The sequence below is a fragment of the Nelumbo nucifera genome, chromosome 3 (assembly GCF_055504915.1).
Source record: "Nelumbo nucifera cultivar China Antique chromosome 3, China Antique-T2T, whole genome shotgun sequence".
NCBI classification, from domain to species: domain Eukaryota; kingdom Viridiplantae; phylum Streptophyta; class Magnoliopsida; order Proteales; family Nelumbonaceae; genus Nelumbo; species Nelumbo nucifera.
Window position 1 is genome coordinate 35,068,897 of NC_142651.1, and position 11,477 is coordinate 35,080,373.

Sequence of the window (11,477 nt, forward strand, 5' to 3'; positions counted from 1 at the left end):
GCATTAACCGTTAAGATTGACGGAAAAATTAAAAGACAAAAACGCTTGATTGTTTAAATTTTCAAGAAATGCATTTAGTTATTCTTCCAGAAAATCTGCATAATCAATTGATCTGGTGTTGCATTTTGGTTGCATTGCTACATACTACCCAGTAAGTGAAGTAACTGGTTTTAGAAGGTCAAGCCCGGTTCAGCTTAAAGCAATTAAGGTTCGTGCCAAAAGTGGGTAAAGACTGATTTTGGGGAGCTTAAGAATACATCTTCAACTGAGAAAAAGTAATTGCATACATTTGGAGAAACAAGTACAGAATACAGATTACAGAGTATCTATTCATTGGTTTTTTTTTTTTTTTAATTTCTTAAATGTTCATTTTTTTAAAGGATCTGTAGAACTAGAAACCATTATTATCTCCATGGTGGAAACGCGTAGCAGCAGATATTGTCAAAAAAAAAAAAATCCAATCAGCAGATGGAAGATGATGAGGGTGGATTCCTTATTTTAAGAATTTATCAATCATATTTATAATGGAGATAATGAGATCAAACACTAAACCATTTAGTCAAAGTGGCTTTGATACCATTTCAAAGAACATTCAATCTAAAAGCTTAAACGTGGGATCCTTAAATAAGTTGATATTCTCTATAAAAAAAATGATCAAACCATGACTGAGCTATTCATGCCAACTAATCGGATTGATATTAATGAAGGATAACAAGAGATCAATCATATTTATTATATCCTATATTTCTGACTACAACAGATACTAAAACCCAATAATCTAAGTGGACAAATGCATGAATATCTACTTGGAGTTCTCCGTCTTCCTTTCTCAATCTTGGGTAGCATCCACCCTGAAACGGAGCAGCCAGTGATGCTGAAAATAAAACCCATTACTGCTCCAATCTTGAATGGCAATCCCATAAGTGCGACTCCATCATCATGTTTGCCGAATCCAAGAGGTGTCTGATCAGAGGGACAAGGAAGGTGGTATGTACCACAGAGACCTGGGTTTCCCTCGAAGCTTGTATTCGGGAAGGTTAGAAACTGACCTGCTGTTGGTATTTTTCCAGACAGATGATTGAAAGAAACACTGAATGTGGAGAGAAAACTAAGATTGACCAAAGAAGGGGGTATAATTCCTGATAGATTGTTATGGGACAGATCCAAGGTCTCCAAGCTTGACATCATCGACAACTCACTGGGAATGGATCCAGAGAGATTGTTCCATTTCAAATCCAAGACATGGAGCTTTTTTAGTTTCCCAAATTCTGGCCAGATCGATCCAGTGAGGTTGTTGTAGCTAAGGTCCAATAATGGAGGGAAGCTGAAAATCCGATTATACTGCAATGCCCTTGTACTCTGATTTCGTTTCATAAAGAAAGGAAAGTGAGGGGAGAGTTCTTTGAGTGAGATATTGCGGCTGATGAGGCTCTCCAGATTAGTCAAGCTTTCAGGGATCTCTCCAGAAAGCGTATTGTTAGATAAATCCAAGTAAAAGAGAAACTTTAGCTCGCCCAACCAGTTTGGAATGGTTCCAGCCAATCGATTCCATGATAGATCCAATAACTGTAAATTACCGCTGCTTCTCACCCATGTTGGAATTGAACCAGTGAGGCTACAAGCAGCAATGACTAGAGCCCTCAGGCCGCTAAAATTCAGATTCATAGCTCCAGGCAATTCTTCCCCACGGAAGTTCTGCGTAAGAACCAATGTAGTCAAGTTTTTGCAATGTTGTAGAATCTCAAGAGCAGCTGCAATTTTGCTCAGGCTTGTATTTGCGAGCGAAAGGTAAGTGAGGGCCTCGAGGTTCCTGAATCTCTCAGGGATCTGACCCGTGAAATTGTTACGAGCAAAATTAAGATTTCTCAAATTTTTGCAAGAGGAGAGACTATCAGGAAGGGGGCCCTGAAATCGATTAGTAGCGAGATCAAGCGATGCAAGGTTAACCATGAATGAACAATTAAAACTAATTGGACCTCTCAGTGAATTGTTTCGAAGATTAAGCAGGTTGAGTGAGGGGGATTTCGTCAATGAATCGGGCAAACTACCATCAAAATTATTTGAGTGGGCTGAAAAGCGCTGTAATTTACCAAGCTTATTGAAAACATCCGGGAGAGGTCCCGAGAACCCATTCATGGAGATATCCAACTCGACCAGGTTTGAAAGCTTACCGATTCCATCACTGAGCAACCCAGAGAGTATGTTTTCCTGAAGGTACAACCGGCTCAACTTTTGCAGTGAAAATAAATCGTCGGGCAAACTTCCAGAAAGATAATTCGAGCTGAGACTGAGATTCTGCAAAGAAGCACAATTACCAAAACCTGCGGGAATACTTCCATTGAAATAGTTCATGGAGAGATCGATGGATTGAATTTGAGTGGCAGTCTTACAGATACCCGTGGCAATGTCACCCTTCAATGAATTCCCACACAGGTCGAGAACGTTGAGGGAGGGTAGATCAATATCAACCGGCATCAAGCCATACAAGTCATTATAACTTAGGTCGAGAACGTTGAGGGAGGGTAGATCAATATCAACCGGCATCAAGCCATACAAGTCATTATAACTTAAATCCAGCTCCCGTAAATTCTGCAAATGGAACAGTTTGGGCGGAAGAGTACCTCTGAGCAAATTGTTAGAAAGATTCAGAGACCTCAGCTGATCCAAACCAGCCAAGTCCTCGGATAATTTACCTCTCAATCTTCTATTCCCAAGATCCAATTTTACTACCCTTTCTTCAGAACTCGTTGAACTCCTCACCTCCTCGCACCGAACGCCAACCCAGTCACAACAATCAGTAGATGAATTGCTACTCCACCCAGGAATCTCTGAATCCAAACCATTCAAGAAACCCTGCAATGCTTTTAAGTCATTTGGATTGCAGGGCTGTTCCTGGCAATCCAAGAACTGTGCTCGGAGAAAAAGCCACAGGAAAATGAAGGAAGCCCAGAAACGTCGTCCGTACCGCATCTTGAATTATGTCACAGCGAACCCATTTTGAAACTTTACGTTCAAAATTACAACCTTAAAACCATTCATCACTCAAGACTCAGAGAGGATATTGTGTTTAGAAATTAAACACGAATAGTTCTTTGTGGAATATTTCAATACAAGGGTCGCTATTTACAAGCAAAATGTCGCTTTGAAACCAATCAATTCCATTTGTTTCGAATTGAGTTCAATGAATCAGTTCGTTACTTGTTGGAGACTTTCTTCCCGTGTATAAAACTGGTAACCAGTCAGGCTTTATTAGGCATTTGTTATGCACTCAGCCGTTTCATAATTTTATATCCAATATAAATGAATCCAGCCGTTGAAAAATTAATCGGGAATCTGAAATAGTAGATCTGGAAAGTAAGGAACAATGTGCTTAAATGGCTGCAAGAGTCTGTAATGGACTGAAGGGGTATTGCTCAAATATCATTTTGTTTCTATGCTTATAAATGAACCACATTACAATGACCCCTCGAGCAAACATTGGAAAGCAAGAATGTTGATTCCTTATTTTATCAATATGTCTCCAATGCTGTAACCAATAATGTAAGTTATTGTTTTAAGTATTTTCAATCCGGATACCCAAGGAGGCAAACCATATAGGCTGAACAGTTGGACAATGAAATAAGAAGTGATCCACAGTCTCATCTGAAACTTTGTACAAGTAGCAAGTTGCTTCAATCTTAGTTGATCTTTTAGCTAGCTCTGCATTAATTGAAATAACTCGCTTACAACATCTCCATAAGAACATCTCGACACTGGGAATAAAAGTTTTCATTTTCCACAATTCTTTCCAGCTAAGATTTTCGTAAACCCAGGAAGCATGAGTTAAAGGATTCACCCGGGGAGTAAATGACCAAATCAGCTTGTCATTAGTTAAAGGATTCACCTGAGGGATAACAATCTTTGTAATCTGGTTAATAATGTCCTCATCAAAGAGCATATGTAAGAGTTGGGTGTTCCACATCCGTGAGTTCTAATTCATGAGCATGGCCACCATGCTGCAAGCAAGATCCTAGTTATTTGGCTTTTCAATTAGTCCATTAGGAATCCACGGATCTTTGAAAATATCTACATCCCAACCGTTTGAGATTAACCATCTACAACCCTTAATGAGAGGTGGATCAAGCCTCCTACTAGAGTCATTAAAATTAATACAGATGGGGCATGGAGTGCTTCTCGCTCGGCTTTTGGAATTGTTATCAGAAATCACAATGGCAATTTCATACTGGGTAGATGTGCTCCCCTCCATTGTTCTTCCCCGGCAGAAGCTGAAGCCTTAGCAATTTTGGAAGGTCTGAGGTGTGCCATTGCAATGGACCTTGTGGCTCTCATCATTGAAAGTGATGCAAAACACATCATTGACATTCTCTCTTCAGGTGTAGACCCTCCCTGGAGATTATATTCTACTATTCTAGATTGTAGGCATCTTGCTTCTGGCTTTGTGTCAACCAGTTTTATTCATACATCTCGATCTTGTAATTGCTTAGCCCATGGGCTAGCAAATCATGTTGTTAGATACAATCATGCTATGACCTGGTCGACTCCTCCAGATTTCATCACGTCTATATTTTTGGATGAGATGTAACCTATTGTTTTGAAATAATTTTTTGCCTCTGGCTTCAAAAAAAAAAAAAAAGAAAAGAAAAATTAACCGGGATGATATAGTATGGATGAGAAATTGATGGGTGTGGACTGGTCCAAATTATACTACTGTTTATACCTATTCTGAACCGTGGACAAAATTATATTCATAGAAATTGTCTACACTCACAAGGGCGTTTTATAGGTGTAGCAGTACACCTATTGATTCCATACACCTCATGTACAACTTGTGGGATGATTTATACAATTGATCATGTCAGATCGGATAGGGGTGATTCGAATAAGATCTGATTTCAATCCAAAAATATGACAGATAGTTATCCAAATATGACAAAAATAGGATCGGATTTCGAATTGTATTGGATCCATTTGCACTTGTATGATCATGAATGAAAAAGAACCATAATTTAAGTCAAAAATAATTTGAAATAATAATATAAATATATTTGTCATTATAATATTATCTTCAACAAAAAAATAATTTCTATATAAATTAAATAAAATGAGAATGATTGGACCAATGTAACATAGATGTATTACACTGAATCTTTCCCACAAACTGTCCATACTATAATGTGGACCATCCACAAGAGAATACCGTGGATGATAAATTAGAGTGTGGCCTGTCCCTGTCTATAATATTTTGGGGATGAGAATCGTCTACATACGGTAGGGACACCATATTCTACCGTGGACAAAACTAAAACAATCCCATTCATTTTCACACTCCCATAGGGCTGTTCATAAGAAGGCCCAATCCAACAAAACCGACCAACCCAGACCGACCCAACCCGAGTCGGTCGGGTTATCTTCAGCACGGGTCGGTTTCGGGTTGTAAAACATCATAAACCGAACCGACTAATTGTCCCTTTAAGAAGTTTAAATTAATTAAGCCCCAATAACTAATTGTCCCTCTTCAAATCTATTACATTGGCTAGATTAATGATTGTAATTAACTGTTTTGAAGTCTCCCTACAGAATTCACCCAAATCCCAATTAAGACAATTAAGCTTCAAAATGAAGATATAATCAAAGGGATAGGTTGGTGGTTTTGGAGATAAAACTTAATTACTGAAAAGATATATAACATATATACCTCTATAATAGGCATTATTATTATATATGGGTTTTGCTCTTCTTCTCCTCTCCAAAGTCCAAACTGTGGACTAGAGGTATATCCTATTTATCAAAAGCAAGGCTTTTCCCGCGTTCACTACCTAACATACTGTGGTGCCACAGTCCCCACATATATATTGCAGTTGAGTTTTTGTCAAGCATGGTTGAACTTAGAACTGAAACCGACCTAAACTGACCCAACCCAAATCAAACTGAATAGGTCGGTTTTACTTAACACTAGGTCGGTTTCGATTTCAAGTTCAGGTAACCCGACCAGGTCGGGTCAATTGAAAAAACCTCAATAAACTGACCCAACCCGACCCGTAAACAGCTGTGGTGCGACTGAATCACAGGATATTAGGTAAAGCTGGGACCGGTATTTCTTTTATTTTAAAAGAATACAACAGATTTGGTGGGACTCGTGAAAAAGGTATGACTAACGTTGAGTATTTTTTCAGTGAATTTCCAAGTTATAACCCAAGTAATTGAGACCGGCCCCAACGTTAGATGAGACTGGGTCACGGGATATTAGGCAAAGCTGACTCCTGAAAATGATATGACTAACTGTCTCGTAGTATGTTTTTCTGAGAATTTTCAAGTTATAACCCAGGTAATTGAGACTGGCCCACCCCAGTCTGGGTCATGGGATACTGGGTCAAGTTGGGACCGATATTTATTTATTTAATTTTTTGGAAACAATAATAGCTAGATGAAATTCTTGGATTTTTTTGGGCAAATTATAAAGATCCCTACTTTGGGGTCAGTGACAATTATCCCTGAACTTTCATTTACAATAATTAGGTTTAGCAAAAAGTTGACCCAATCTGTGAATCCAACTCAATCCAACCTGAAAAAATAGAGTTAGGGTCTCATATATAGCTATCCGAGTGTGAAAATGACATAACCTGGCCCGACACGAAAAATTGAGTTGGGTTGGGTTGGGTCATGGGTCAACCTGCTGACCCAATTATCAAGTCTAACTGGGATTATTTATGCATTGTTAGAAGTTTCCACTCTTTAATTTTTTTTTCTATTTAGTCTTTACTTTTTATTATTTACTCTTTAAATTGTTAAATGTTCAAGTTTTTTATTTTATATTTAGAATTTTAAGGTTAATTCTTTTAATTTTGACATCTTCATGTAATTTTTCTTTGTTTTTTTTTTAATTTTAATTATTTGTTTGGGATAACCCGAATTGACCCATGGGTCAACCCTAACCCGAACATTTAGGGTTAGAGTCTAGCATTTGACAACCCAACCCGAAATTCAACCCGACCCAAAATCAACTTGAAGTACCTTGACCCAACCCGAACCCAACCCACTCAACCCAATTGCCAGGTCTAGCAACAATGTCTTCCTCCCTAAATTTTCACTTTGCAACAAATGTCCTTTTCATGAGAGTTCTGTCTGTTAACTTTCATTGCAGATTTCTGGCCGAATTCAATATTCAGATAAAATGGTAGAGGTTTCTTTCTAGCTAATAGATATAAATTTACGATTTCCTTTAAATTTTTTGATTTATTGGAGAAAGGAGTGAATAATTTTTTATATTTTAAGATGAAAAGAGGCATTCATGTCAGTTAAAATGAAACAAGAATTTAAAGAAACTTGTTTTTCTATGTCAGTCAAAGTTCAAAATATCGAGACATATCAGGCCGAATCGGCCGATACATATCGTATGGGGCTTCCCGATATGCCCTACAGTGGGTGTTTCAGGTTAGACCATGGTTCAGGGGATAGATGGGCTTCAAAACCAACCCCTCTGAACCAGATTGAGAAAACTAAAAAAATTGGAGAAACAGCCCTCGATATAGGCTGATACGCCCCTACTTGCGTATCACCAGTATCGATATTTTGAACCTTGATGTCACTGAAATGATTCTTATTATTTTAGTTGCTTCATTTGAAGAATATGAATGTATTTTTGGGTCAATTAGGGTTTAAGAGAAAAAGATGGGGCCTCTGTAATTTACTCTTTTTTCTACAAACAAGGTGGGGCTTGTGAAAATGACATATCGGTTTATATTTCAATTGAATTTTCCAAGTGTAGCTTAAGGTGGGACTTATTTGTCTCAAAGTGAAAGTTCAAATCTTATAGTCGCTGATATCTATCCTTTCAAATTAAGAAGAATTTTTATATCTTTGGATACTTTTATCTATTTTTTCCCAATTTTTTGGCATTTTATTAGTGAGGTATAGATACTTGATTTTATGAGAAGTACCGGGTCTAAATTAGGTGCTTGAGCTAGGACCATGGTATTCAATTCCACAGAAATTCACAAAAATTTGGCTTGATCTAAATGAAGTCAACATTCGGTAGGGTCAATTTATTATATAAAATTTTAGTGTGAAATTGTATTAGAAATTCTGCCATTCTGGTTTTACAAAAGTCTTATCTGTTTTTGTTTACTAATAAATATGCATGTGCCTTCTACGTGGCAATCTCAGATTTATTTTTATTTAATATGATAAATATATAATATTAGAGATGTGTATATATTTTTATTTTTATCACCCTCAAAAAATATTTTTTATTTCTATTTATTTTTAGTTTTTATTATATAATTATGACATCATGTATTGATCTATTTGACTTGAAAAAAAAGGGATCTCAATTGTGGGCAATTTTAAATTTTCTATTCTATTTCCATAATTACTTCTAAAAATAATTATTGTTTATCACACTTCTGTTTATTTTATATGATAAATTGATAATATCTTAGATATATCAAAAGTTCTACAAATTCTATGTTTTTTTTTTATATTTTTAAATTTTTATTATTTGATTATGATATCATTGATTGGCCCGTTTTACCCAAATGATTAAATCATTATGATCCAAATCAAGTAGATTGGGTCGAATTTAAACTCAACCTAGGCCTAATCCTATGCTTCAGAATTTTGTCTTTTGGTGACGTATCTGGGTTTGTGGGTTAAATGGTGATGCTCTTATTTAATGTTTGATACTCAAGAAAATGAAAGAATAAATGTGTGTTAAATCACAACTTACAATCCCCATTAGGGGAATCCTACAAAAGAACCAATGAAATAAACAGAGAGAATTCCTCTAAATTAGTTTTTAGAAAGAACCCATGAGAGCTCTATTTATGTAGACACCAAGGAAAAAGAAAAAATAATCGTCTGGAGATGAGACTTGAGACTTTTTCCTTTTATTTTTTGTTTCACGTCTGGGTTGTATGTAGGGTTTTGGATAATAGTGTCTTTCTTCTAAAAATAGAGAATATTTCTTGGAGAATAGATTTTCATACAAGGGTTTGACGTTTTTTACATTATAAATTTTTAAGAAAAGGATGTTTTTACAGAATATATGAATTCATACAAAAAATTCGGATATTGTAATAATCAAGGATAATCAATTGAGAGATTAACCCTTTTTTTTTAAAGATATAATAACTATATTAAAAAGGAAGAATATTTACAAAGTTGTCAACCCTAGGGATCCCAGTAGGATAGTCATTTAAAATAAAAAACGATTGGAAGTGAGTTTTAGCCTGCTGGGATACCTTATGGGCAAGAATATTAAAGTTTCTATTTACATAACAAAATCTAACATTGAAAGAGTTTAAAATTAAATTCCTAGTTCTAGACAAAAGCCATTGACAAGACCAAGGGAGATCAACATTCTTCTTAAAGGCTTTCACTATTTGTTGAGCATCTGAATATATACATATTTCTTCGTGATTCCAATTTCGAAGCTCCATTATAGCCTGCACAATCGCAAGCAGTTAAGCTTGATCAACAGAGGTAGGTTGAGTAGTTCGGCTTCCAATAATCTTTAGGCAGGATAAATTTCTAGATAATATAATAATACCAAAACTAAATAAGGAGTCAGAAATTTTCCTTACATCAGTAAAGATAATTAGATCGGTAGCATTACATATGGAGAGCTGCATTCTATGATTCTGAGATAAAATATTAGATGTTGTAGATTCAATTAAGAAATCCATGGTTTGTTGAACTGTTTGATTAACAATATTAATGATTGTGGAAAAAATTGTCTATTCTTGAAGCATATCTCATTTCGAGCATACCAAATATAAAAGAAGGCAATACCTATCCACCCTAATATTCTTAGAAAGAGTTGATTGTCAAAAATTTGGTTATATAAATTGTTTATACATGAGATCCAGGATCCTTAAAATATGTTATGCAAATGTAAGTTTCAAGGATTTCTAAAAGGAATGACTTGAGAAAATTGACAATTAACAAAGAGATGAGTTGAAGATTCCACTTCATCATTGTAGAGAACACAGTGCTTGTCTGGAATTTCCACAAAGAGTAGATACTTTACTGGAATAAAAGCATTAACCACTCTCCAGAAAAATATTTGATATCGCAGAGGAATAGAAAGTTTTCAGATTTTAGATAAACAGAACTTGAGATCAGAGGAAATATTTGGAAGGAAATTTAGTTGTTCTTCTTATATTCCTTTTTCACTGTGTATTTTTCAGATTTGTGACTTATCCAGACCCAATTCATTTCATTGTTTGAAGGAAAAATAGGTGTTCTCAAAATTTTTGAAGCTTTCTCTATTGAGAATAGAGAACGGATTAGATTGGTATTCCAGATATTTCTGACTAATATTAAACTAAAAACAGACACTAAAACCCAATACGATAAATCGTCGGGCAAACTCCCAGAAAGATAATTCGAGCTGAGACTGAAATTCTGCAAGGAGTCAGAATTACCAAAACCTACAGGAATACTTCCACTGAAATAGTTCATGGAGAGATCGATGGATTGAATTTGAGTAATGGTCTCACAGATACCCGTGGCAATGTCACCCTTCAACGAATTCCCACAAAGGTTGAGAACCTTGAGGGGAGGGTATAACAATATCAACCGGCACCAAGCCAGACGAGCCATTATTACTCAAGTCCAGCACCTGTAAATTCTGCAAATGGAACAGTTTGGGCGGAAGTGTTTTCATGCAGAAAAATACAGAAAATGCATGAATATATGAGGAATTTTGCATAAATTTCAAAAGTTGTAGGAAAATACAAAAATTATAATAGATTTGTAGAAATTTCAGAAAAATGTATGAAAATACTCAAATTTGGCAGAAATTGCAAAAACAATTGTAGAAATTTTGGAGGAAAAATGCAGAAATTACAATAATTTCGCAGAAAAATTCATGAAAATCAGGAATTTTGCAGTAAATTGTAGAAAAATGCATGAAAATACCTGAAACTTTGCAGAAATTGCAAGAAAATCAGAAAATGCAGAAATTTCAATAATTTTGCAAAAAAATTCATGAAAATATCAAGAATTTTGCAATAAATTGCAAGAAAATCAGAAAATTGCGGAAATTACAATAATTTTGCTGAAAATCTAGAAAATGCATGAAAATATCAGGAATTTTGTAGTAAAATACAAAAATTGTAGAAAATGCAGAAATTACTTGAAAAATTATAGAAATTTCAGAAACTATCATTTACTTTGCAGGAAAATGCAGAAATTACAACGATTTTGTAGAAAAATTGCAGAAAAATGCTTGAAAATACCTAAAATTCAGACAGAAATTGCAGAAATTACAATACTTTTGAAGAAAAAATCAGAAAATGCATGAAAATGTCATGAATTTTGTAGTAAATTGCAGAAAATACAAAAATTACCTGAAAATTATAGAAATTACAGAAAATATCATTTACTTTGCAGGAAAATTCGGAAACTACAACAATTTTGCAGAAAATTATAGAAGTTACAGAAAATTTGCAGGAAATTGCAGAAAATTGAAGAAA

At 35.3% G+C, this 11,477-nt stretch overlaps 1 pseudogene across 1 annotated transcript; it reads right to left on the reverse strand.

The window, feature by feature from the left end:
- Nucleotides 1-620: 620 nt before the first annotated feature.
- LOC104592763 (phytosulfokine receptor 1 pseudogene) lies at nucleotides 621-3,235 on the reverse strand (annotated as a pseudogene). The gene has a single exon (XR_016084159.1). The product of XR_016084159.1 is annotated as a phytosulfokine receptor 1 pseudogene (transcript).
- Between the last annotated feature and the right edge of the window lie 8,242 nt (nucleotides 3,236-11,477).